Raw genomic sequence first — 23,986 nt, 5'->3', positions numbered from 1 at the left:
CTGGGCGGACCCAAAGAGGCCGCCCTGGCCCCTCTTCTTCCCCTCAGCATGGTCCCGCCTCTGCTTCCTAGCAGGCAGGTCAGGCAGCAAAAAGGCAGTTGGCCTCCACCACGACCCAGAGATCTGCTGGGCTGAAGCTGCCCGAGGCCTCCCCAGGCCTGCCAGATCCGATAGAGGCTGGGGCCGTCCACTTCCTGGTTTGCAGGTCAGTGCCTGCAGGTCAGTGGCGAGGTGCAGATTAGGAGGGGAGGTCGCTAGCCTACCCTCCACCCTCGTCCAGCTCCCCCATGGGCTCTGATGGCAAGGGGGCCACGCTGGCAGGTAGCCAGTTGCCCTGTTTCTCCTTGATGCCTGCATGGAACCAGTCCTGGTTTCAAGCTCCCTGCGAGCCGGGAATGGAGGAGATCCTATGAAAATGATGATATGTGACAATCAGTCACAGCAATTAGTGTTTTGGTTAACAGGCCTTTTTTGTTTTCTCTCACCCAGACAGAATGTCACAAATAAATCCTCTCCTGCATTTGCATATTAATTGGATCGGAGACGTCAAGCATCTTTCATTAAAGAAAATGATCTGCATATTTGGAGACATAAAATAGTTATTTTGATGGGTTTTTTTTTTCCCTAAGATCAGGGGGTGGGGGAGGTAGGTGATAGGAGCAGTAGAAATTGAGGTAGAGTGAAGGAAAGCCAGCCAGCCCCTCTGTCTGGAGTTAACCCTGTGGGGTCTGGAGTTGATGGCCAAGCTTGGCCAGAAAGATAATTAATACGCAAATAAATCAAGGAGTCAAGGGGCCCCTGGGCACCGGGCAGTTGCCTGAGGCTCAGGAACCCAGCTTGGCTCCTGTGCAGAAGGGAACCCCGCCAGAGTTACAGGCGAGAAGGCAGAATGAGGGCCCTGTATGGCTTTGCTCTTAAATCCCTCCCTTCAGAGCTGGTTGTGGCTCTGAGCAGTGTGAACTTCCCTGGGACAGTGGGCGGTAGGCAGGGCGTGGGGTAACCTGGAGCCCTTGGCCGGGCCCACGCGGCTCCCATGCCTGCCTCTCCCCTTGGTCCCTTGACCAGCCCTAACCCTCCAGCTTCCACTCTCCCTCCCTCAGCTCGCCCACCGGCATCCACTTCCTCCCCACTCTGACCTTGGGCTTCCCTGCGCCCTTCTCATTCTTTGCCAGCCGTCCTCCCTCTCCCCAGATGGAAAGTTTTCTGGGGGCAGCAGAAGCAATGCCTGGAGTCATTATCACATGTACTCGAAATAACCCAGAAAGCTGCTGGGCCCATATTAGGGCATGAGTCCCGTGGAAAGCCAAGCGAATGTACGGTTTTTGATAGGCAAATGGGACTGCCCAAGTCTTCCCACCTTCCCCTCCAGCCTTACGCTCCAGGGCCTTGGTGGCTGCTTTAGTCAGTTTTCAGGGCAGGCAGCAGGGGCGGCCTCCTCTAGACATTTCTGAGCTCCCCCAGGCTCCTTGGGGAGCACAGTGTGGGGGCTGGTCAGTGCTCCCAGTCTCTGCCATCACCAGCCCCAAAGGCATGATTCCTAGTTACCATATCCTGGTTAGAAAAGTGTTCAGCAATGTTGATGACAATGATCACAATGACGACTGGCACCACGTTTTCCACATAGAAATGTGTAGACACTGTGCTAGGAGCTTTACCCTCATCGCCTCCCCAAACCCTCACCACAGCCCTCTGCGACAGGCACGATCATTGCGTGCATTTTATAGACAAGGAAATTGAACCTTGGAGAGGCCAGATCACATACCCATTGGTACCCAGACCTCAGAACTTGCAGCCGGATCCGAGCTCTCTGTGGCCAGGTCACAGGTCCTCTGGGCAGAATAGTGGGGACCGGCAGCCGTCTGGCTCCTGGTTTGATCCCAGCTGACTATTCTTTTTGTGCGTAAACACGCTGCACCCTGGTGCTGTCAGAAGACTTGTGTTCAGGCTCCGTATCTCTGCACTGCTGGCCTCTTCACCACACCAAGAAGACAAGATTTATCTCCTCTCAGGGGCTGGGAGCTGCCTCTAGTGGCTTCTGTGGGCCTTGGAACCCCGGAGGTGCCTGTTCCAGGCCTGTGGGGATCCCCCGTGCTCTTTGTGTGCAGTTTTTCCTTGGAATGTTGAAGTGCCCGGTTCCTCTATTCCCATACCCTGCTGCCTCTTTTCTCACTATGCCAGGCTCTGGGACCCACGGGCTTCAGGACTGGGCAGTACCTGAGGGCAAGGCCCAGTTCCCTGGCTGAATTGAGTTGTGCATCTGCTCACCTGAGCCCTCCTTCCCCATGCCCTACAGGTGGCCAGCCTCTCCTCGTGCTCCAGGTGGACCCGGGTGTCCCTTAGAAACTTGTTTGGTGCCACCTTCCCCACAGCACTACTTCTTAGGGATCCCTTCTCCCAAGCACTCAGATTCTAAATGCATGGCGTGTGCAGCCTTAGGCTATCACCTTGAACTTCAGGGTCCCTTGTCTTGGGCTACCATTCTCCACGGTGCGTGGACAGGTTGCAGCTTTCAGGTCTAAAGGAAAGGCAGTGGGGTACGGTCAAAAGAACGACGGCTTTTGATTCAAATAGAAGAGAAACAGCCTTACTGTTCTTCAGAGCTGTGCCCTGCCAACAGACCTCCCTTCTCTGAACCTCAGGCTCTCCCCTTGCAAGAAAAGGGCAGGGGGCCTGTAATCCCAGCACTTAGGGAGCCGGAAGCGAGCAGATTGCTTGAGGTCAGAAGTTCGAGACTAGTCTGGCCAATATGGTGAAACCCCACCTCCACTAAAAGTAAAAAAATTAGCCAGGTGTGGTGGCGAGTGCCTGTAATCCCAGTGACTCGGGAGACTGAGGCACAATTGCTTAAACCCGGAAAACAGGGGTTGCAGTGAGCCGAGATCACACCAAGGAATTTGATGGCTTTATCAGAAATACCAAATGCACTCCAGCCTGGGCGGCAGAGCAAGAGAGACCCTGTCTCAAAAAAAAAAAAAAAAGAAAAGAAAGAAAGAGGCAATAATTCCTCTTGTGGGTAAGGGTCTGCAGAATAATTCGGCTCCTTCAGGTTAAGTGCCCAGTCACAGCTGTGGGATAGAGCAGGCTCCTGCAGATGCCAGTGGAGAGGTTGGTGGGCCTGGGTCTGCTGCCCACTCCCCAGTGGGTCAGGACTCCAGCAGGGTCTCCCGGGCTGAGGGATGGAGGTGATTGTGTCCCAAGGCACTGGTAGCTCTGCCCAGCCTGTTCCTTTCCCACCCTCTGGCCCTCAGTGACTTTGGCTGCATGCACCTCTGGCAGGGCAGAACCAGAAGTGGGGACCTAGTGGCCTTCCAATTTAGGGTTCTTGGAGAAGGGGCCTGGCATGCCCTCCTCGGTGAGAAGGTGGACAGGCTGGGTGTTTTATGGAGTCTAGGGGAGTCCTGCGGCAGCTGTATCTGTTAAATGCCAAGAAGCCAAGTTGGTTTAATATGATTGTAGCTGCTGCTTTGATAAATCAAAATAATTAAAAATAATAAATTTGATTCCTCAACCAACAGGCTGTGTGTGGGCGCAGGGCCTGGGCTGCTGAGCCAGGGCCGAGGAGGTGGGAGCGGGCACGGGGACATAGGAAGGTCTGTCTTGTGGGATCCTAAGTGGGCAGTGGACGGCAACAGGGTGGAAGGGGAGACTCTGAGAACCAGTCGGGGGAGGAACATCTCTCACTCAGCAGATCTGAGCCCTGCTGTCCACAAGCCTGGGCTGGGGCCCCAGCTGGGCCTGCCCCTGGCCCTGTGGCCTTGCGCCAGCCTCAGTTTCCTCATCTGTCAAATGGGAAGGCAGTTCCACCCACCTCCCAGGGCTGTGTGAAGTTGGGCTTTGTTGAGCGCGTGTCTGCCCAGTGTTGAATGGGCCTCCGTAGCCCCCTCGGGCCGTCCCTGCACCCACTTTGGCGCTGCCATGGCTGAGGCGACCAGGCGTGCTCACAGCGTCTGCGCAGCCTCGAAGGCCCACCGGCATGCCCGGACTCTTCCTCCCACTGATGGCTGTTGTCCTGACACAGGATTGTTCTGCTTATGGGGACGTCCTCCGGTGCAGGGCGTCTCTATTCATAGCTCCCTTCAGCTTCCAGAGTTGGGTCAGGAAGCCCCATGCCACGCCCTGGGACCGAGTCCCTGTTCAGGGTGCCGGCAGCTCTGACATCGGTGGGGGGGAGTTGGCAAGGGTTTTCCGCCTCCTCCCCTGTCCCCTGCCCCCCATCCACATCCTCGGGAGCCGTATTTGGTGTCTGATCCCGAAGTGTCTGAGCAGCTGGAAATCTGAACTGGGTGGAGGGGGCAGGGGTTGGTGGGGAGGGAGGGACAGGGTGTCTGTCTCTTTAAATGCACTTTGTGTCAGTGCGATAAGGAATTTGATGGCTTTATCAGAAATACCAAAGCTTTATTTAGCAGGGTGAGGCTCACACCACTCAGCTCCACACAATCTGCTGATAAATAACAAAAAAGAAAAGAAAAAAAAAAAAAAAAACTCCAACAACTCACCAATACCCCAGCATAGCAAGGCAGGAAAGATGCAGCGGACAGAAAGGCAGAGAAGCGAAGTGGGAAGTTTGGGGAACTGGGGAGCTGCAGAGTGTGGGAGTGGGGTGAGTGGGTTCTGTGGGAACTGCGGGGGCTTTCTGGAAAGTGCTAATAGGCAGGCATTTGTAGATTTTTCTGTCATTAGGTAAAAATACTGTAATGATTTTGACGCTTCAAGAGAAAGGGCTTGTTAAGGAGACACACCCTCCCCAGTGTCCTCGCTGGTCGTCTGTCCCTCCTGCTCCTGCCCCTCTAGCAGCCTAGGCCATCCGAGTCTCTCTAGGGGAGCCCTGGGGCCCAGCCCTCTGCTTGGTCTGTGCCCTGGTGCCCTGGCTGGCTGTGCTGGTGAAGGCAGTGCCAGCCTTGAGATGGGGGAGAAGTTTGACCGAACGTAAAAGAGACTGCCAGGGAGAGAGCCACTGTCATCGCAACTCCAAGAAAGGGGCCTCCACTCCGTACAATGTGGCTAAGGAAGCTGGAGAGGGGAAGGCTTGAGAAAGCCTTTGGAGGACTGGACTGACTCCATGCTCAGGGCTGGGTCTCAGCCCAGGGCGGTGGCCTGGCCCTGCCTACTGGTGGCGTTCCAGGACTTCCTGTGCTACCTGCCACTGGGAAGCTCTTGGGGAGCCCCTCCATCCTGGCCAGTCTAGATTTGTTGCATTGTCTAGAGGGTCAGCAGAACAGCAGAGTGCCGCTTCCGTCTGTTCTTCTTACTCTCTCTCTCTGCCCTGGGGGATTCGTTCTCCTTCCCTCGTGTGGGGAGCCCTTCCCTTGGGTCTGGCTTTACGCTCAGCGCACATGCTTGGGTACAGCCACCCTCAGTATCCCCCCGGATGGTCCATATGTCTCCCTCTGCCCACTGCTCCCCACGAATCTTCTGATGTGAGCAAGCCAGATTTAAGCCGGGGTCCCCATGCACACCTCTCTGCCTGTGCCTCTTCTAGCCGGCTTGTGCATGTGACTTCCTCTGGAAATGGAGGCAGGTATCAGCACTGGTGTCTACCCGAGAGCCATGTGGATGGGGAGTGGATAGCCGGCTTGTGCATGTGACTTCCTCTGGAAATGGAGGCAGGTATCGGCACTGGTGTCTACCCGAGAGCCATGTGGATGGGGAGTGGATTGGGTGCTGTGGGGAATGGATTGGGTGCTGTGGGGAATGGATTGGGTGCTGTGGGGAATGGATTGGGTGCTGTGGGGAGAGGATTGGGTGCTGTGGGGAATGGATTGGGTGCTGTGGGGAGCGGATTGGGTGCTGTGGGGAGCACATTGGGTGCTGTGGGGTGCAGATTGGGTGCTGTGGGGAGCGGACTGGGTGCTGTGGGGAACACATTAGGTGCTGTGGGGAGCGGATTGGGTGCTGTGGGGTGCAGATTGGGTGCTGTGGGGAGCGGACTGGGTGCTGTGGGGAGCGGATTGGGTGCTGTGGGGAACACATTGGGTGCTGTGGGGTGCAGATTGGGTGCTGTGGGGAGCGGATTGGGTGCTGTGGGGAACACATTAGGTGCTGTGGGGAGCGGATTGGGTGCTGTGGGGAGTGGATTGGGTGCTGTGGGGAGAGGATTGGGTGCTGTGGGGTGCAGATTGGGTGCTGTGGGGAGTGGATTGGATGCTGTGGGGAGAGGATTGGGTGCTGTGGGGAGCGGATTGGGTGCTGTGGGGAGCGGATTGGGTGCTGTGGGGTGCAGATTGGGTGCTGTGGGGAGCGGATTGGGTGCTGTGGGGTGTAGATTGGGTGCTGTGGGGAGTGGATTGGGTGCTGTGGGGTGTGGATTGGGTGCTGTGGGGTGTGGATTGGGTGCTGTGGGGAGCGGATTGGGTGCTGTGGGGAGCGGATTGGGTGCTGTGGGGTGTAGATTGGGTGCTGTGGGGAGCGGATTGGGTGCTGTGGGGTGCAGATTGGGTGCTGTGGGGAGCGGACTGGGTGCTGTGGGGAGCGGATTGGGTGCTGTGGGGTGTGGATTGGGTGCTGTGGGGAGCAGATTGGGTGCTGTGGGGAGCAGATTGGGTGCTGTGGGGTGTAGATTGGGTGCTGTGGGGAGTGGAGGAAGCATCCCTGCTGCTCTCAGGCTCCTTGTCCCTTCCTAATGGCACCACAATCCAGCAGAGCCAAAGGCTTAGGTCCTCACCCTGCCTAGCCCGGATACAGGGCTGCTTCTACCATTGTAGACAGTCACCAAGAGGTGACTCACGGAGTTGGTTGAGGAAGAGTGGTTTCTGCCCACATAGTTGTCCCCAAACACGGCCGAGGGGCCAAAGCTTTTCAGGGCCCACAAGCCAACCCCTCAAACAGAATGGAGGTTGCTGAGGCCAGAGGATGCTTCTGGGGCAGTTATAGGGAGCCCAGAGTTGAGCCAACCAGAAGCCAGGGTGGGCTGACTCGGAGAGTAACTCTGGACTGGACACCTAGTTCCTGGAGCAGAGGAGGGGTGGAGCCAGCATGGTCCCTAAAGTCAGCTAACGGAAGGGAGCCTGGACCAAGGTCAGGCCCGCGGCTGAGTGGCAGCAGGTGGGTCTCCTAGGAATTCCTCGGCTTTAGATGCTGGAGCAACTGGACTGGCTCGGCTGCTTGGGGAGGGCCAACGCTGGGCTGGGCGGAGACAAGGCAGCTCGGAGGAGAGGGTGGGGGCTGGGCGGCCAGGGAAGGGGCAGAGGGTGGAGGAAACCGTAGAAAGGCCGAGGCCCGGAGACAGACAGGAGGAATAAATGGAAGTGACAGGGTCAGGCCAGACCTTTGTCCTGCAGCCTGATTAGAGAGTCTGCCCTGGATTTCTGAAACTTTGGGATGTTGTCGGACAAACTGGAGCTTAATTCTGTCAGAGCACTGGGGAGATTAGAATTGACATCCTGGGAGCACATTCCTGGCTGGGCAGAAATCCAGCCCCCGCTGGGAAAAACCTGTGAAAGCATGGCCAGCCCAGTGGTGGCGGCGGGGGGTGCCCATCAGCACCAGTGGCCACTCCAGCCTTGTGGGCCGGAGCCAGGAGCACTGGGAGGGCCAGTCGTTGGAAGGCTCCGGCCTAGTGGAAGGTGTGGCAGCTCAGCAGAGCCACTGCTGAGTCTGAGTTCCAGTTCTGTGCCTCATCCTAGCTGTGCTGCCTCAGGCAGAGAGCTGAAGTTTCTTTCTTTCTTTCTTTCTTTTTTTCTTGTCTTTTTTTTTTTTTTTTTTTTTTGAGATGGAGTCTCGTTCTGTTGCCCAGGTTGGAGTGCAGTGGCACGATCTCAGCTCACTGCAACCTCCACCTCCTGGGTTCAAGCAATTCTCCTGCCTCAGCCTCCTGAGTAGCTGGGACTACAGGTGCGCACCATCAAACCTGGCTAATTTTTTGTATTTTTCGTAGAGACAGGGTTTCACCATGTTGGCCAGGCTGGTCCCAAACTCCTGACCTCAGGTGATCCACTTGCCTCAGCCTCCCAAAGTGCTGGGATTACAGGCGTGAGCCACCGCGCCCGGCAAGAGCTTAAGTTTCTTAACCTTCATTTTCTTATCTGTAAAATGAACAGTCTGCCTCTGGACCTACTGAATTTTCCTTTCCTTTGAAGTCGAAGGTGTAACCTTGGGAAGCCAAGAGGGGTGGGTCAGACGGTGGTGAAGCTCCTGAGCCAGGGCCTGCTGGAAGACAGAGAAGGTTCCCCTTGCGGAGTTCTCTGGCGCAGGGCCGGCCAGCAATGCCAACCTGGCAGGGCTTGCTAGCTTAAGCATGTGAGAGGTGGCTGTCCCCACACCACGTGTGTCCTTTCCATCAGCCACCTGTCCTCGTCAAACCTGGAGAAGCCCAGCAGGGGACTTAGAGATGGCCTTGTCCCTCTGTGAGAGCTCCCAGGAAACCCCCACCCAAACAAAGGGAGCTGAGGGCAACAGATGGAGGCCTGCCTTCTGGGAGCCTCCAGTCCAGGATGGCTGGCCTTAGAACCAGAGAGCCGGTTAGAGGACTACAGTGAGGGCCAAGTGCCACAGCCCCAAACCAGGCTGTTTCCGGAAGAGCAGGGTACCCCTCCCCACATCCCTCCTGACTCTAATGACTCTTAAATAGTGGTAAATATTTTGGCTAATGCAGGCTCTCATGGCAGAGAGCAAAGCTGTCTGCAGTTCAGGACCTACAAATTATTTATTAAAGATTTGAGATGCGGTGCAATTATGTGGAAAGAACCCAAAAAATTAAATAAATAAGTAACAAAATAAATAAATAACAGCCCCACTGGCCTCTTGAAGGCTTGGGAGCGGCACATGATTGCCGTCTTGATGAAATCCCCCCGGATGTAATGAGCTGATTTTCTGCTGTTAATATTGCATCTGCTGATGAAGGATTCGTTAGGATAATGGAACGAAGCTAAAATATAAATGACTCCCTGTCAAGAAGCAGCTTTTGTTTGTTGATCTCCTGACAGTTCCTGGGCCAAGGCAGGGGTTTATGTGTGTACATGCATTCTGGAACAGGCAGGAGGGCGGGGGCAGGAGCTTGGGGGGGCTACCCCACGAGCCTGGCTCCCTGGTTATTCCAGGCTTTCCCTTCGAGGTGGAGCTCCTCGACCTTGGGAAGCCCTGGAGCCCTGTGGGTGGGGAAGTCACCGACTCAGACCCATCCAGAGGGGCGCTTGTTGCAGCAAGATGCTGAGCGGCAGCAAAAGTTATCTGGGGAGCATGGCGGAGAGATGGATTGGCTGGGCCGTGCGTATTGGGATCCGCACAGGAGAAGCAGCTCTCTGTGTGTGCCGGGAACGGCAGCCCGCAGGGGTGCGGAATCACAGGCACTTGAGAGAGGGTTCCTAAGGGGAGGTCCAAACCTTCACTGCAACCATCCTAGCCCTTCCGCCTCGTCCTCTCCCTCCGTGATCACACAGCACATCTTGTGGAGGCCTGGGAGCCCCCCTCGGACGATGGGTTCTCAAGCAGAGGGGGAAAGAGGACCCATTTGAAGTCACCGTGTCTCACCTACCAGCCCCCCTGACTTGGCTTCCCCCGCACCTGCCCTGAGCTGCCACATGGGACAAATTCCTTCTCTCCCTAGCAGTTGTTTTTTTTTAAAAGCAATATCATTTTATTTTACTTTATGGTGGTAAAAATGCACATACCATAAAATTTACCATTGTAACTATTTTATTTATTTATTTGAGACAGAGTCTCGCTCTTGTCTCCCAGGCTGGAGTGCAATGACGTGATCGTGGCTCACTGCAACTTCCACCTTCTGGGTTCAAGCGATTCTCCCTTCCTCAACCTCCCGAGTAGCTGGGATTACAGGCGCCCACCACCACGCCTGGCTAATTTTTGTATTTTTAGTAGAGACGGGGTTTCATCATGTTGGCCAGGCTGGTCTCCAACGCCTGACCTCAAGTGATCTGCCTGCCTCGGCCTCCCAAAGTGCTGGGATTACAGCCATGAGCCACCACACCCAGCCTGTAACTACTTTAAAGTGTGCAAATCAGTGGCATCAAGTACATTTGCAGAGTTGCACAAGTATTGAGCTAGTTCCAGAACTTTTTCATCACTCCAGACAGAAACCCTTAATCCCTTAGCAGTCCCTCCCTACTGTCCCCTTCTCCCAGCCCCTGGCAACCACTGCTTTCTGTCTCTATGGATTTGCCTGTTCCAGATATTTCATATTAATGGAATCGTACAATTTGTGGCCTTTTGTGTCCGTCTAGCTCGTTTCTTGCTCATCATTTCCAGGTGCATCCACATTGTAGCCCGTATCAGAACTTCACTCCTTTTTTATAGTGGAATAACATTCCATAGTATGGACAGACTCCATGTTGTGGGTCCGCTCCTCAGTCCATGGACACTTGAATTGTATCTACCATCTGACTACCGTGAATAGTGCTGCTATGAACGTTCATGCACAAGGGTTTTGTTGTTTGTTTGTTTTTTTTTTTTTTTTTTTTTTTTTTTTTTTTTGAGTACCTGTTTTCCATTTTTTCTGGTATATGCCTGGGAATGGAATTGCACCATCTCTCCTAGCGTCTTAAAGGCAGGGACCCTGGAAACTAATAAGAGGTCATATTTATTGAGCACTTACTACGTGCCACCCATTGTACTAACCATTGTTTCCGAGCGTCCTCAACAGCACAGGAATGGAAGCTCCCTGAGGGTTGAGTTGTTGGTTTGCCAATGTTCTCTAGGTCTAGGACAAGTATCTAATAGCATATAGTAGGTGCTCAAGAAATACGGGATGAACTTCCTTTGAGATAGGTGCTTATGGACCCCTACTTTTCAATGGAAGAAGCTGGGGCCTCGAGAGGTTAAGCAGCCTGCGTACCCAATTGCATGGCAGGAGGCAGCAGAGGCAGGATTCAAACCCAACTCTCGCCAACTCGGCTTTTGTATGCTATCTTTTTTTTCCCTCCCCAAGACGGAGTCTCACTCTGTCTCCCAGGCTGGAGTGCAATTGCACAATCTCAGCTCACTGCAACCTCTGCCTCCCGGGTTCAAGCGATTCTCATGCCTTAGCCTCCTGAGTAACTGGGATTACAGGTGTGCGCCACCACGCCCGGCTAATATTTGCATTTTTAGTAGAGACAGGGTTTCACCATGTTGGCCAGGCTGGTTTCAAACTCCTGACCTCAGGTGATCTGCCTGCCTCCCAAAGTGCTGGGATTACAGGCGTGAGCCACTGCCCCCAGCCTTTTGTAAGCTGTCTTGTTTTCTCTTCCTCGTGCCTGGCACGGCGTCATACATGCAGTACATGCTCAGTGAGTGCCTGATGATCTCGCTGTGAAACAGGGACAAGAGAGATCTAGGGTCACTTGACCTGGCACAGGGGCTGGGGAAGGCCTGGAGCAGGTGTTGTCTTTCTGTGCATCTGTTGGCGACACGCCTGTCTGTTGAGAGGAGGCACTGCCTACCACGCTGAGCCCTGCATTGGCAGAGACTGGATGGGCACTGCTGAGCACCCTCCCAGCACGTGGGAAAACCTTCTTTCTGATTTCTTGGCCGGAACCACTCCTCACCTTGACCTTCAAGGCCCTTAGAGAAAAGAAGAGCAAACTAGGCCACCAACTCGGACCCTTCCTCCTGAGGAGACTAGGGGTCCTGCCCAAGAAGATCGGGAAGGGCCACTGGGAAATGGAGGGGTTGCATCCTCCTGAGGGAGTCTCAGGAGGGGTGGGAAGGCCAACTTTTCTCCTGGAGCCTTGAGAGAGTCAGGCAGGGCCTCAAATTCACCATTGAAGTCCCTGGCCAGGCATGGGGACCACATAGGGCAACATCCCACGAAGGACTTGAGGGCCTGACTGGGGAAGGTCCAAGACAGGCGAAGGCGGGCTCAAAGCTGGTGCTGAGCCAGCCTCAGGGTGGAGGGTCAAGTTGATGTCTCCTGCGTTTTAAAAATTACTGTGATTAAAAACATTTCTTAAGCCAGGTCTTGGGAGAACAAGGTGGGAAAACCCGTTTCCTGTCCCCAGAGGATGAGGGCCCTTCCTCTTGACCCTATGTAGATTTTTCAGGATTCTGGCCCAATTCCAACCAAGACTGTGCCTGGAAAGAGCTCAGAGCCAATCCGGAGGCCTGCTCTGACTCGGGGGGCTGGACAGCCACCCCCACTGCCCCTCCCTGCCTCCGGCCCAGGCTCCTTTCCCGAGGCCTCTGTCTCGATCCCGCACCTGCTGGCCTACGCTGCCCTCGGCCCCCTCATTGTCCTGCTAACCACTGTGTAAAAGTTCCGGGCTTCCTCTGACCTTTCCGTTTTGCCTGGTTATGCCGTGGGATCCCCCTGGCGTGCATCCCCCTGCGGCATTGCCCGGGGCACTGCTCAGCCCCTGCCTGGGGCCTTTCTCTCCCCAGCCATCCTCCGGACAGCACTTTCTTTCACTCTTTCTTTTCTCCTCTCTTTCTCTCTCTCCCTCTCTCTCTCTCCCCCTCTCCCGCTCTCTCTTTCTTTTTCACCCTTTTAACATGGTTTTCCTAAAAAGTTTTTTAATCAATCAAATTTGAGGCAGAAAATAGGTTTTGTCACGCCTGGTCCCGGGGTAGTGTGACTCTCACTCAGGTTCCTGACAGCTCCTCAATGCAGGAAGGAGGCCAAACAGAATATTTCTCCGGGAAAGTGCCCGTTTCCATGACGCTGCCCCGTTGTCTGTGCCGCCCCCCTCCTCACGCTGCCGGGTTGACATGGCCCCAGCCCCTGTGAAAGGGCTCGGCCAGGGAGAGCCTGTGCGTGAGGATGGGGCTGGGGGCAGGGGGAAGGAGACACAGTGGAGTGGGGGGGCGGATGGGCAGCCCGACAGCTGCCCCAAGCCCCCATGGCCCGGAGGCCTGGTGAGCAGGTAGGAGTGCTGGCTGAGGAGCCTGGCCTGGTGCCTCATAAATATAGAGCTGGGCAGCTGTGGGTGAGAGGCTCCAGAGTCAAGTCCTGGACCGGCCGCGGCTCCAGCAAGAGGGAACTGCAGATGGAGGAGGCCCCTGAAGGTCCTGGTATGCTGCCACTTCTCTGCCCGTCACTCTCCCCCGTCCCATCTCTCGTGGCATTCCCTCCGCCCCTTGCCCATGGCTGCCCCCTCTCCTCCATCCCTTGCTTCCTTCCTGCCCTCCCCCGATCCTGGCACCCCTTGTGCCGGAGGAGCCTCTCGTCCTCCCAGAGCCCAGCCCACCAGGCCCCACTCTGAGCCCCTTGCAGGCCCCCAGGTCTTCCCTCTCCAGCCCATCTTCCCTCTTCCTCCTTCCCCTCTCGGTCTTTCACCCTCTCCTCTCCTCTCCTCCTCTTCTCGCTCTCTTTTATAATTAATGATTAGTTTTAATTGGTTTGCTTAGGCAGCCTGACAGCAAATTAACAGAAGCCAGCCCAGGGCTGCCGGCTCGGTGAGAGACCACTGTGCTTCGGAACCGGCCAGGAGAAAGGCTGGATGAGGCTGCCCCCAGGCTCACTCTCACGGCTGGGCGGCCCGGGGCTGAGAAGGAGGGAGGGCCGGGCCTCACCTGGGCAGGTTCAGCAGCCAGTGGGAAGAAGGCACCAGGCTCTTTGCACACATAAGGGCTCACGTTTGCCAACTTTTCTCTGTGCTTTTGTTTTTCTTCTCCTCCTCCTCACATCCCTTCTGTGCTCTTCTTCTTACCCAAGACATTGCTGGTGTCTTCAGAGATAAGGGGTGGGTAAAAGGTGGGCAGGGCCACTGCCTTTAGTTTGGGGCAGGGTTTGCTTTTGGTATCACTCATCCTCACTTGTGCAATGAGATGGTGGGATGGGCAGCCTGTTGCCTCTGGGGCCAAGATCCTGCTTTTTCACATGGACAGGAGGAAGGAAGTCAGAAGGCTGTTGACACTTTTAGCTCAGCTACCAACCAACCATCAGCCCCACAGCCTGGAAGCTCCAGGACCCAGTTCTGTTTCTGATTTGCCATCTACCTCTGGACAGAACTCTGAACCTTTGGGTCCTCAGTTTTTTGGCCAGAGTACTTAGGATTAGGAACATTAGATGGATGGTTGGATGGATGGGCGGACAGACAGCTGGCAGGTAATGGGTGTGTTAGCATTTCTTAGGCACTTTCTGCCATGATCTCCGAGCACATGGCTTTTCTTTCTTAGCCTGGAAGCGTTCACTTCACTTCAGTCCTGCTGAGCGTAGGGCCGCTGCTGTCCTCTGGGTTTTCCCAGTACTGTGCCTCTCCCCTGACCTTGGAGAATCCTTCCTTAACTACATCAGCTACCAGGTCCCAGATGTGCTGACCACTCACTCATGTGGGCCACTCACAAAGCAGACATCGGGGACAGTGAGAGGCAGAGAGACAAGAAAAGACGCCCAGAGAAGGAAGAAGAGACCAAGATGAACTCTCGGATACTTCTTAGGCCCCCACTGGGGTCCCAGTATCCCAGGGTCCCAGATCCCACCCAGGGACAGCTTTCCTGCTCCCATCAGCCGGGACACCTGCCCTGGGCAGGTGGGGTACAGGACCCCATGCGCGTCCTGGTCCCTGTACGTACGCATCTCTGGCCCTCCCCTCCCTCCTCCACCCCCGACCAACTCCTGGAAAGTTTCCTCCCTGATTGTTCTGTGTGATCAGATCTGCAAGTTGCTCTCTAAGCTTCTTGTCACATTTTGACTTAATGAAGTGCAACTGCTGAGGGATTTGGGTTCAGCGCTCCGGTCTCCTGCGCTCCCTTGTTGTCAGAAAACAGGGGTGGTTGGGGACGGCAACACCGCGCTGCAAGTCGTTATCATTCCGGTCAGTCTGTTTAACACAAAATTAAACAAAGAACTAATTAGTGCCTCATGAATTAATAAATGCACAGTTGCTAGGGAGGATGGGAGGGGAGGGAAAGGTGGTGGAAGGGAGATACCAGAGTTGTGGAGTTGGGGGGCTTTGGGGGTCCACAGGAGGCTGGCCAGGGTGCCTTGAGAGATCTCAGCCAGGAGTGTGTGGCACAGATGGGACGGTGAGGATGACACCCAACCAGGGCCCTGTGCTGCCCAGCCAGAACTTGAGCTCTGATGGCTGAGCCCACCTGGTGCCTGGCAGTGGAGGCCTGGGGGTCTCCATCCCTGGCCCCTGTGACCCTCCCTGTCGGCCTCCTCCTCCATCCTCTCCTCTCCTGGCCAGATCCTTCCCTTTTCCTTATTCCCCCTTTGCCCAGCTCCCCATCCTCTCTACCGCCCCCTGTCTCAGGGGTCTGCCCAGCTCTCTGCAGACCCCCTGCCTCTCATCATCTGGATGAGATGGGCATCAGAGGCCCGTGCGGCAGTGCTTTCCAACCACTCAATGCCTACTGGGCCCTCAGCCCTCCCAGAGCCCTGTATCTGGCAGAGTAGGCTCCACCCCAGTGGGCACCCTCTGCCCGGGCAGCCCAGCACAAGCGGCGAAAGCTGGTGGAGAGCCGAGCCCTCCTTAAGAGGACGTGTCAAGTACAATTAGCATTATCTGTCTAAATATGTCCTGGGAACCGGAGAGCGGGCGGCGGGACTGGGTGGCATTCCGGGAGCCCTGAACAAGGTCACCTCATCTCCCGCAATCCCCCCAATCTGATTTGGGGATTACATAGCCTAAGGAAATTGGTGTTATTCCTCTTGCATCATTGATAAGCCACAAATGAGGGAGAGAGGAGAAGAAAACGTAACAGACAGCCCTCCCCAAGCCTGGGTAGGGTTCCGAGGCCTGCAGGGGCAGGGCCTGGCTCGAGCAAGGGTTGGGGGGCCCGGCCAGCAGGCTGGGGGGCTCCCTGGGTTTTCTCTCTACGTGCACAGAGGCTGCCCCTTTGAACCTGGCTCCCCAAATTCATTCTCTGGGCAGGAGGGCCCTAGCCCGGCACGCTAGGCTGGGCTGTGTGTTGGTTAAAGCCTCCACGTTGTCAGACCATCGTCCCTCTCCCTGCACTGTCTCTGGATGTGGGCTGTGATGACTCATGGGTAGAGCCCGGGGTGGAAGGTGCTGTTGGCAGCCTGCTCCTGGGGCGTGGAGGGAGGCTTCCTGGTGCCTTGGCCCCTGGCCAGCCCTTGCCCCTCTGTCACCAACTTGCTAGAGCGAACCGTTTGGCATCTGTCATTTTTATGTTCAGGGGCCCCAGGGAAGAGAGTAAAGGAGCAGTTACTGCTGTATTCTGTCATTGTCCCCAGGCATCCCTGTTAGGCCACTACAGCTCCACAGAAGCATGTAGACCACTTCACCAGCACCCCCACTCCCGGCCTCCTCCACGGAGCAGTGTGCACGGCACGGCACGGCTGACTCTTCTCCACCTGGCTAGGGGGATCCTGAGGACCACATTGCCCCTGTAGTCAGCTCCCACCGCTTTCTGACTTTTTCACAAACTGTGGCTGGCATATACCTGAATGAACCAAATCAGAGTCCACCCGGCATGCCTGAGTTTCTGGCCCTCTTGGCTGGCCCTGGAGCATCAGCCCCTCAGCCCATGTGGGGCAGGGAACCCTTGGGTGCTCAGGAGGGATGGTGGGCGTGCACTGGGGAGTCATGGGCTTGGAAAGGCTAACAGGGCTCCTCTCTCTGCCTCTCCAGGATGAAGTGACACCCCCAGCTACATCCGAGGAGGCTCTAGGACCCGCTACAAGGTAAGGCCTGAGCCCCTCCCTGAGCCTCGCGTCCTCTCCCCAACTGGTGACCACTCACCTAATGCACGTGTCACCCTGGGATGGGTTCAGTCCTGCTGAGCACCCAGGGAGAGATGAGAAGATGGAGATGGGGAACTGCAGCCACCCTGCCCACTCCGCCCTGATGGAAAAGATGCCCTCCTGCCAGTGGGATCCCCTCGGTTTAGCTTTTAGGCTGGAAATGGTCTGGGGACATATGGATTGCAGACTTTGGGGAAGGAATGTGCTCAGGGCAGCGTGGGGCGGTGGGGCAGCTGTGGTGGCTGGGCTCAGGTTACCCAGCCTGAGGTGCCCGCTCTCACAGTGCCATTGCCTCCATGGCAGTGGCTGGCTGTGCCTGGAAGCGCTGCCCAAGCTCTGCCTCAAGAACGGCTGGACTTGAAGGCCCCAGAACCCCAGTACTGCTTTCGCTCCTCGGAGGCTGTGCCATCCCCAGTGACTTCCTCTGTCCTCCCTAAGAGGCTGGCAGGGAGAAGGCCACAGCCGAGGGCAGGACAGGCTGCCATGTCCTGCCTTTCCTCAGGCATGGGGCTCCCCTGAAGTCCAAGCACACGGGGCTGCCCAGCCTGGCCCAGCCTTCGCGGGCTGTGTCAGTTCCCCGGGTGGTGGCGCGAGAAACTGCGGGGCCACCAGGCCTCGGGCCCCAGGCAGTGCTGTGTCAGAGGTGACCGGTGGAACGCCAGTGTTATGTAAATAGCGGGGCCTGCCCGGCGGGCGAGCTGGCTGGCTGCAGCCATCCATCATCCCCGCTCGGCGGGGCGGGGGACAGACACGGCACCGTGCGCCTGGCTCCAAACCTGTTTGTTTTCCCTTTGTCTCTCGCATTTCGGGGCCCCGGCTGTGACCGACCGGCTCTGGGTTTTGTCCTACCGGCCCCCTCCCCCGCAAGGAGGACGGGGAAGGGAGGAGATTGCCCGGCTCCCACCGCGGCATCCCTTTCGGACTTCAAAGGCTCCCCCAGCATTGTCTGCGCTGGCGGGCAGTGGCCCTGAAAACGTGATCAGAGGCGGCCCGGTGTAGGGCAGGCCCGGCCCGCGCCCTGCGCTCTCACTGGGGCCCGTGGATTCCTCCCTTTACCACCAGCACCACCCTGGTTACAGCTCTGTCCCAGGTCCTCTCTGCCTTTCTCTCCCTGGTGCCCCTTCTTGCTCCCTTCTGGCCACTCTCGTCCTCCTCTTAACCATGGCCTCACCCCTGTCTCATGGAGTTGAGAGTTCTAGAATCTTCAGAGCTGCAAGCCTCCATGCCTTCACATGGTCCATGAGGATCTGAGTGCGGTGGAAGGCTCCTCAGGATGCCCCGAGCTAGCACCAGTTCCTGGATATTGGCTTCCCACGCCGCACCTTGTTCTCTGTCCCTTCCTTTTCTCTACTCTCTGATTATGAGAACCTTGCTTCCTCTAGAAACCTCCGCCCATGAGGTCCAGACAGGATAGATACCTCCATCCCCAGGCAGCAGGGTGAAGCCAGCCATTCCGTGTCCTGAAATTCCGCCCCAAGTGCTTCCATTCTCTGGAGCAGGAGTTGGCAGACGGGCCACCTTTGACCCACAGCCTGCTTTTATAAATAAAGTTTTATTGGAACACAGCCATGCCTATTTGTTCAGGTATTATCTATGGCTGTTTTCACTCTATACTTGCAGAGATTGTTGAATGGCTACAACAGAGACTGTTGGGCCCACAAAGCCCAAAAGGTTAATAATTTTCTCTCTGGCCTTTAGGGAAAAAGTTTTCCAGCCCCTGCTTGAGAGTTTCTAGCTCCTGTACTTTGCTCTCTCTCTCTCTCTCTTTTTACAGGTAAAATGTACACAACAGGAAATTTACCATTGCACCCCTGCTGAAGTGTACATTTCCCCGGCCCTAAGTCCAGTTCCAAAGCTGTTACAGCCATCGTCCTGCCCTGTGCACATGTCTTCATCGGGACTGCTCTGAGGGGCTGGGTGCATTTGTCTGGGAGCCCAGTGCTCGGGTTGCAGCACTGCTTGCAGTCCTGGTCTGTTCGGGGGTCTCCCTCTCCCTGCTCTCCTTAGGGCCTCCTTCTCTGCTCAGTCCCTGCCTCAAAGTCTCAGCTCTTCCTCTCCTCTGCAGCCCCTGCTTCCTCGGAGCTCTTGCCGCTGCTGGTATCCCGGGAGCCCTGCAGTCTTTAGCAAGTTCTCTCACCTCAGATCCACAGCTTCCTCTTTTTTTTTTTTTTTTTTTTTTTTTTTTTTGAGACGGAGTCTCGCTGTGTTGCCCGGGCTGGAGTGCAGTGGCATGATCTCGGCTCACTGCAACCTCTGCCCCCCAGGTTCAAGCAATTTTCCTGCCTCAGCCTCCCAAGTAGCTGGGACTACAGGCGCCCACCACCACACCCAGCTAATTTTTTATATTTTTAGGAAAGATGGGGTTTCACCATATTGGCCAGGCTGGTCTCAAACTCCTGACGTTGTGATCTGCCTGCCTCGGCCTCTCAAAGTGCTGGGATTACAGGCGTGAGCCACCGTGCCCAGCCCTCACAGCTTCCTCTTTTGTAAGGGGAGAATATCTACTTTGCAGGGTTGCTGGGACAAGTGAGTGAGTTGTTGTGGCTTAAAGTGGCTTGCCCGGTACCCACCAGGTAGTTCCCGCCTGCTTGTGCTCCAGAGGCTACAGCCATCTCTGGGCTGATTCCACAGAGCTCCCTACCCTCTGCCCTGGGAGTCTTGGAGTCTGACCCTATGGAGAAGGGCGGGCTCCTGATTCCAGGGAGCACCTTGAAATAAAAAGCCCCACAGGTCGTGGACTGGCAGCCCTGGATCTTCTATTTCTGTGTCAGGGCTCTGGGAAGCGGCATAACCTCTGAGCACCAGTTTCTCTATCTGTAAACTGCTCTCTGCTTCCCAGGCTTGTGGCAAAGAGGGGCTGGGGTGCCTGGGAGAAGCTGTGAAGGCTGTGTTGCCGGGAGCTGCTGAGGGGCAAGCAGGCCGAGGGGGGAGTCCAGGTCTGAGACTGGGTCTATTGGTTGGGGTGGGGGGACCAGGCTGCAGTCTGGCTGAGAAGGCCCTGGAGGTTACACAGTGGGTGCTAGCTCTGTCCAGGATCAGGGACCAAGGCCGCCCTGGCCCGGTTCTACTGCTGTGGGCCAAGGTCGGAATCAGGCTCCAAGCCTGAGGGGAAAGGCTGGCAGGGAGTGGGCAAGGAGACAGAAGCTGCGCCTGCAGTCAGAGGTCTGCTGCAGAGTCTGCTGGGCCTCCTCTCATGCTAGGTCTGCTGCCATCTCTCTTGCTGTCCTCTTTTTGCAGGCTCCTGACCTTTTGTCCATCTCTCTTTCCCCTCCAGGCCTCCTCTCTGCATCCCTCTAGTTCCTCTTCCTCCTTGCCTTCCCACCACCCATAGCACCCCCACAACTCCATGGTGCTCTCTCTCTCTCTCTCTCTCTCTCTCTCCTTTTCATCTACTCGGAAGGCTTTACTTTACTTCCTTGTCACCCTAATTGATTGCATTAACCTTTCAGCGTATTGGATTTCCCCGGCATCGTGCAGAGAGCCCTGTGCAATATGCTTATAATCTAAGCCATAATGGACAGTTTGCAGTCAACAAGCCCCTTCTCCCATTGGCCCCGTTGACATCTCTCTTGCCCAGGCCACCGTGGCCACTTCCCCCGCTGGCAGGGATGGGGCAGTGGAATGGGGCTGGGAGGAGGCAGACACTAACCTGGATCCACCAATGGGGTTCTTGGCTTCCCTCTCCTCCCAGCACTGCCTCCAGCCCTGCGTCTCCCTCTCCAAGCTCCCGGGCCCGGGTCATTGCCAGGCCTCTGGTCTTTGTGATTCCTCTTGGCTTGGCCTTCTGCCCTTGGGACTCTCTGTCTAACAAGTGACTGATGGGGCCAGCTTGGATTTTGTGGGTGAGAGTCCCCTGTTCCACCCAGATGCTTCTCAAAGCAAATCGTTCCTCCTTCACTTCACTAGCCCGGGAGGCTTTGGGGAAAGACAATGTGGCCACTTCAGGAGGCAGGTGGTGGATAAGAGGAGGGGTCTGAGATCTCTGCCCTTCACTGGCCTCTGAGCCAGCGGGGGGCCTCTGTGGACCTGCTGGAAGCTGGGCCTGCTCCTGGAAAGGGTGCAGATGCACAGGGCAGATAGAAAGCAGGGAATCTGCTGAAGCCAAGGCAAGAGAGGGATGAAGACCCCACCAGGGCTGGCCAGGGGGGAGCCGGGCAGCAGCAGCTCCTCCCAGCAGGCAAGGAAGCGGGCATGTGTCACCTGGGTTGGGACCTGTCCCCCGTGCTCATCTCAGGATTGTGTGATTTGGGTGTGTGGTAGGGGATGTCTCAGAGTCTTTATTTCCCGTCTAATGTTTGGCAGTAGCTCTGAGCAGATCCACCTGCCTCCCGCAAAGGAAGAGAGATGCCGCCGAGGCAGCGGGGCCAGAAGCCCAAGAGAAGCCTCCATAGGCAGGACGGCTTGGCCCAACAGGAGATGGGCTGGGGGAGTAGGAGAAACCGAGGCCTGGCTTGTCAGGCTGGTAGGAATGGGCTCCCTCAGGTCGGCTCCTGGATGGGCACCTGTTAGTTCAGCAGGAGGCAGGAAAGCCAGCCCCCTGCCAGTTGCCTCGTCCTAGGGGCTCAGCCCCAGGCCTGAGCCCTGGCCCCGGTCTGTCCCGGCCGAGGCTGCCAGCCCTCAAACCAGCAGCCTGATCGGCCGAGTCTTCATTCATGACAAGATGGGATGTCAGGTTGAATACATTAGTGTCAGGCTGGAGGAGCAGGACGGAAGCTCCCATTAGCCTTAGTGGTACTTCCTCTCTCCCGCACTGTTCTCCCCCCAGCCCTTTGCCCGACATCTCCTCCTTCTGACCGCCCCCCTCCTCCCATCACTCCATCACTCTGAAGGGCGAGCTTTGGCGAGAGGGAGCTAGACCTAAGTCCTTCCCATCCTCTCCCAAGGATTTTGGGGGTGGGCAGAGGGCACAGCAGGGAGAAGCCAGGCAGAGAATTAAAGTTTGTGATTGTCAGCATCAGGAGAAGCTAAATAACCCTGTAACTAGTATGAAGGTGAATTCACGGTCTGCTGCACACGGAGAATATGAGTGTCTGTGAGACGGGCAGAGTGCGGCACGGGAACCCGCCTGCCACGGTGGGCAGCCTCCTCTCCAGGGACTCAGGCGGGAGGCGGGAGGAGGGCCGCACACCCCCTTCCCTGCCAGGGAGTAGCTGCTCAGGAGCCCCACCAGACACCTGGGGCAGCTCAGCTGCTTGACAACCTGCTGGCCCTGGCATCAGGGGCCCAAGTAAACGTTTGTAAGCTCCAACGGTATACACCCATGGACACTAGCCCAGGCCTTGGACTGATCCCTATTAACAGCTAATCCTTACTGAGCACTGACTGTATGCGGGCTGAGTGCCGTGTGGCAACAACTCTATTCAGGAAGTGCCAATATGAGTCCCCCGTCTTTCCCCCACTTTTTGATAACCACTTTATTGAGGTATCCTTCATATACCATAAAATTCACCTTTTTAAAATGTGCAATTCAGTGGTTTTTAGTATATTCACTAGGTTGTACCATCATCACCACTATCTAATTTTAGAACATTTTCATCCCCCCAGAAAGAAACCCTGTACTCGTTAGCAGTCCCTCTCCATCCGCCACCATCGGCAGACCTAGGGTTCCGCTAATGATGATTTCCTTAACATGGTGCGAAGGTAGAGGGTCAGTGCCTGGGTTCACAGAGCAGAGCCCGTGGAAGATGGAGCTGGGGTGTGAACCCAGGTACTGAGACTCCAGAGCTGGTCCTCCATGAGGGATGTCTTGATGCCCTGGCTGACCCCTACCCCACCCCTGACACACACGTGCCTATCATGTGTGTCTGACAGTTCAGGCTCAGGCGTGTACATACACCATCCAAACACCTAGACCCAGGCAGGAGCACACGTGTCTTCTTCCCAGGTACGCTGGCAACTCCACATAGAAAACGTCATACCTCCCATAAGGACAGCCAGCCTCCCCTCCCGGGACCCCTCCCTCTGCTTCTCCCAGCCTTGCTCCTAGAAGGGAGGCTTGGCGCAGGAACCAGCGGCAACAGGGTAGCTGAAGTAGCCAGAGAAAACTAAGTGGTTTCAGAGCTTAAAATGAGAAATCCCGTATCTCCTGCAGCTGATCATTGTAACTGAGACAAAATGCCAACCCGACATTCCAGAACAGGTCCCCACCCGGGCTGGGGCCACAGGCTGGGCCAGGCCCACAGGGCAACCCAACTAGCCCAGTCCCCTGCTTCATACTCTGTCTCTCTCTCTGTCTCTGTCTTTCTCTCTCTCTCTGTCTCTCTTTTTCTCTCTCTCTCTCTTTCTCTGGCTCTCTTTCTCTCTCTCTGTCTCTGCTTCTCTTCTGTTCCTTCTCACCTTTTTCTTTCCACCTACCTCTCTTCTCTCACACTCCACGTTTCCACCCCAAAACTTTTTTTTAAAGTTTTTGCGGCCACACTCTTGAACTCACAAAAATTTGGGAATTAATGTGAAACCATCGCTGTTTCTGATAAGAGAAACCTACAAGGGCGAGACAAAAGGGAAGGGAAACACAAGGGAATCAGCCTGTTGGATTTTGGTTTGGGGTTTTTTCCTCCTTCTTCTCTCTCCCTCCAAAGCGGAGGATCCGGCCGGGCCAGTTTGGATATTTATTAAGAAAAAGCCAAAGATAATTAACTTTTTTGTTTTTGTTTTGTTTGCGGGTGCCTCCCCTGCTGGCACTCCTGGCTGCCTGGCAAATTAAACCTGCTCCCGGCTCCCTGGGTGCTGGGCTGACGGCAAGACTTCTGCCGACTGTCCTGGATCTGCCAGGGCTGCCAGCTGCCCACCCAAACACCTACCTTGACTTTCAGACCTTGGGTCACTTTATGCCCCCACCGATGCCACCTCCCCAGGCTCTACTGACTCTGAGAGCAGCTTTTAGAGCAGGGTAAGTGGGATGTGGGGGTGGGGGCAGAGGAGGGGCTACTGTTTGGGGTTGTGGCCAGCACTTCCCTAAAAGGAAATGGGGGGAAAGTGTGAGCCTCTCCCAGGGCACAAGGGCGTTCCTTCTGGCCAGTTCAGGGCCGTTGACTTCCCAGGAGAGGGTAAGGAGAACGGAGGATGAGCTGGAAGTGCAGGGAGAGGCCAGATTTGGGCCATGTCGATCCCCAGCTCTTCTCCCTGGAGGCTGGTACACTGCCAGGCCTCATAGGCCCCTGAGAACACCCTGGAGCGAGCAGCCTCTGGACCATGGAGCCATGCTGTGATACCCGTCCACCCCCAACCCCAGGTTCCATCCTGCTCCCACCCCCAACCCAGGCCAGGCCATGGGTGCGGGGCAGGGGGCAGCTGAGTGGCTAGACAGCCTGTGCTTGGGTAAGAGCTGGCTGCCTCCTGTCCGCTGTCCTGGAGCCACACAGAGCCCCGAGGCCAAGCTGTGACCTAAGCCTGAGCCCAATTCATGGG

At 56.1% G+C, this 23,986-nt stretch overlaps 1 protein-coding gene across 1 annotated transcript in view; it reads left to right on the top strand.

The window, feature by feature from the left end:
* CASZ1 (castor zinc finger 1) overlaps positions 1-23,986 on the top strand; it is a 159,072-nt gene that overhangs the window by 74,532 nt on the left and 60,554 nt on the right. Inside the window, exon 3 of the mRNA XM_050787777.1 lies at positions 16,467-16,519. The gene's annotated coding sequence lies outside the window, so the exon portion shown is untranslated. The remainder of the gene's footprint in view (positions 1-16,466; positions 16,520-23,986) is intronic.

Source organism: Macaca thibetana, chromosome 1 (genome assembly GCF_024542745.1).
Source record: "Macaca thibetana thibetana isolate TM-01 chromosome 1, ASM2454274v1, whole genome shotgun sequence".
In the NCBI taxonomy this organism is placed as follows: domain Eukaryota; kingdom Metazoa; phylum Chordata; class Mammalia; order Primates; family Cercopithecidae; genus Macaca; species Macaca thibetana.
Note: the sequence above shows the minus strand (reverse complement) of the source record. Positions and strands in the feature narration are given on the sequence as shown.